We start from the raw sequence: 3,662 nt of genomic DNA, 5'->3' as shown, positions 1-3,662 counted from the left end.
AGAAAACTGGAAGTGGTGCTGTGGCTCAAAGGGCAGAGCACTAGCTTGCTTTTCAGTTCAAGGACAGTGCCCGGGCCGTGAGTTCAAGCCCCATGAAAGAAAGAGAGAGAGGGGAAGGGAGCTCTTATATAACAAGTGGACTGCCACAGTCAAGTGTCCCCCTGCAATGCATGAGGCCATCAAGCTGATTCTTACATTCCTTTCCTCAAGACATTGATTAAGCACCAACTACATGCCAAGCACCATTTTTTTCCCTGAATTGTCAGCCCCCACCCATCCAGAGTTAAGTCCTAACTTCTACCCTAAGGACCCAATCCTTTGTACAAGGTGCCATTTCACCTTCTGTGTATTTTAGAGCAGGTGGTAAGTTAATAAGTTCTAGACCCAGGGCTGGGGATATGGCCTAGTGGCAAGAGTGCTTGACTCCTATACATGAGGCCCTGGGTTAAATTCCCCAGCACCACATATACAGAAAATGTCCAGAAGTGGCGCTGTGGCTCAAGTGGCAGAGTGCTAGCCTTGAGCAAAGAGAAGCCAGGGATGGTGCTCAGGCCCTGAGTCCAAGCCCCAGGACTGGCCAAAAAAATTAAAAATAAAAAAAAAATAAGTTCTAGACCCATAGAGTCTACTGGAATTTTTGTAAATAGTTTTGTGGGGGGTTTTAACGTGCAGAACAACAAAGTAGGGGGTGGGCACTAAGATTAAGAGCAAGGACAAGGACATAATATAAAGTTAGCCCAGCTCTGGTAGCTCACATCTGTATTCCTAGGTACTCAACAGGCTGAGATCTGAGGATTGTGGTTCAAAGCCAGCCCTAGAAGGAAAGTCTGTGAAACTAACTAGCAAAAGGTCAAAAGTAAGGAGTGACATTGTCCAAAAAGAAATATACTGCTGGGAATATGGCCTAGTGGCAAGAGTGCTTGCCTCATTTACATGAACCCTAGGTTCGATTCCTTCCGCACCACATATATAGAAAAGGCCAGAAGTGGCACTGTGGCTCAAGTTAGCAGAGTAAAAAGAAGCCAGGGATAGTGCTCAGGCCCTGAGTTCAGCCCCAGAACTGGCCAAAAAATAAAAAGAAATATACTCTTTATGAGTATACTCTTTATGAGTTATACAACAGTAACCTCTCTATAAATCACTTCCATAATAGCAATTTTTTAAAAAGCTTACATGTATGGATGAAAAATGACAATGGAATCTCTATAATTAACATGGACTAATAAAGATATTGTATTTAAAATAAGGTCATAAGTGAGGAGCTGTGGTTCAAGTGGTAGAGCACCACCAGCCTTGAGAAGAAATGGCTAAAAGATAGCTTCTGAGTTCAAACTCCATTACCAGCACGGACATGCGCCGTGTGCATACACACACACACACACACACACACACACACACACACGGTTCTACCTAGGATCTGTTCTTGAGGAAGTTATGAGAGAAGTCCAGCCCTTGAGCCTGGGAAGAGCTAGGACTCCCAGACCTTTGCTCCTCAGCTCCTACCCGCTCCTCCTACCTACCTTCTGCCCCAAGTACAGGACCATACTGCTGGCCCCGGAATGCGCTGCATGTTTTCTCCACGCCTTTGCTGGTGTTTTATTCTGCTTCTGTTCTCTTTCCTCCCTCCCTTCACTGTTGGGCAGGTTCAAATAAATGTTGCCTCTTTTTTAAGCCTCTCCCTAAGATTCTTAGAATCTCCTTGGTAAGGGTTTCACAGTTGGATTCTTTTGGTGGTGATGTTGATACTAAGGTTTTGAGCCCAGGGTCTAGTACTTGCCAGGCAAGCACTTCTACCACTTGAGCCACACCTCAGCCATTTTTGCTTTTAGTTATTTTGTCAGATAATGCCTAGAGCATTTTGTTGCTGGGGAGAGTGGTAGTGTTTTGTTGCCCAGGCAAGCCTCAGACTTTGTTCCTACTATCTCTGCTTCCCAGGTAGCTGGGATTACAGGCACGAGTTATTTCCTTGTCTAAGTACTTACTCATATACCTTTGGGTGAAAACCTATCTTTGTGCCCCTTCGATGACCCTAACAGAGCACATCATTACTATACATGTTCAGAGGAAGGACCATTAGCCAAAGCACGATTGAATAAAAAAGACTTAAGCTGAAATTAGTTGCCCAAAAAGTCATCTGCCCCAAACCACTGTCTCACAGGATTATTTGGGAGAGTCAATGGCAGCAAATTGAGTCCTGATTCACCATGCTTCCCTAGTTTCCCTTCCAAATCAGGATATCCTCAGTCTCTGTCTCTGTCTCTGTCTCTGTCTCTGTCTCTGTCTCTCTCTCTCTCTCTCTCTCTCTCTCTCTTTCTCTCTCTCTTTCTCTCTCTCCACATGCTTAGGGAATCCAGAAACAAAAAGGGAAGTCAAGAACTAAGAATAACTACCTCAGAGTGAGGGCTATGAAGACTTATTACAGGTCACATTTAGTTGCTGAGGTCCAGAGGAATGCTGAAAACAGCTAGAAGGACAGCACTAAGTGAAATGTGTTTATGCATAACATGGTGTCTCCCCAGGTTTTAATAAAGTACTTCAAAGATGGAGGAATCTCTGGAAACCAAAGAGAAGAACAATACAATAATAACTAAACTTTATTAAGCTCTCTACTTCTATTTACCAGTGAGAAAACTGAAACCAGGAGTGGCAAGGAGGCTTTCCCAAGGATATGCAGCTAATAAAGAACAGAGTCAAGATTCAAATTTAGTCAGCCTGGCCCCATGGCCTAAGCTGTGTTTCTATCATTCCTAAGTGCCTGTGGTGCTGCCAGTGTGTATCAGAAATTGTTTGGTTTGTGGTTTGCTTTCTACGTCAGTAGTGTGGCTTGAATGCAGGGCTTCAAGCTCTAACTTGGCTTTCTTGATCATGGTTGGTGCTCTACCAGTCGAGCCATGCCTCCAGTCCAGCATTTTGCTGGCTAATTGGAAACAGAGTCTCGGAGACTTTTGGTTTTCTTTTACCCTGGCTTCCTTCGAGCTGAGATCCTATTTATATCAGGAACTTTAATGGACACTTTCCATGCCTTTTTCTGATATTTATAATAAGGTAGTTTGTACACTTTCCAAATGTAGAAGATCAAAGAGACATTGATTTATTCAGCCAAGACCATGCAACTAACAGTTGCTAGTTCCACATTTATGGTAAATATTGTACAAGCTTGCCTAGGTCTACTGCTACGTGGAGGCGACCTATCTTCCAATAGAAAATGATCCATTTGGAAGTGCTCAGATTTAAAAAAGAAAACGACTTTGCTGATCTATAGACAATTTCACATAAACTGTGCATGATGTGATCAAAGAACATTGTATATCAATAGAAGTGATCACAAATGCTTTATCCTGTGCTCCAGGCTTTTTGTTGTTGTTGTTGTTGTTGTTCCCTGACCAGGAATTGAACCAGGCTTTCTTCAGGTTAGAAAAATGCTTGAACTTCCATCCCAAGAGAGGAGGGTAAAGTCACAAATTCAAAGGGGCTTTCAAAAGCCAGTGATGCCAGATTCCCATGGCTCATGCCTGGAATCCTAATACTCAGGAGGCTGAGATCTGGGGATCACAGTTGGAAGCCAGTCTAAGCAAGAAAGTCCATGAGTTGCTTATCTCTAACTACAAAAAAGACAGAAGTAGAGCTGTGGCTCAAGTGGCAGAGCCCCAGCCTTAAGCAAA

The sequence above is a fragment of the Perognathus longimembris genome, chromosome 7, assembly GCF_023159225.1.
Source record: "Perognathus longimembris pacificus isolate PPM17 chromosome 7, ASM2315922v1, whole genome shotgun sequence".
NCBI lineage: Eukaryota > Metazoa > Chordata > Mammalia > Rodentia > Heteromyidae > Perognathus > Perognathus longimembris.
The sequence above is the reverse complement of the archived record's forward strand: the minus strand, read 5'-3'. Positions refer to the sequence as shown.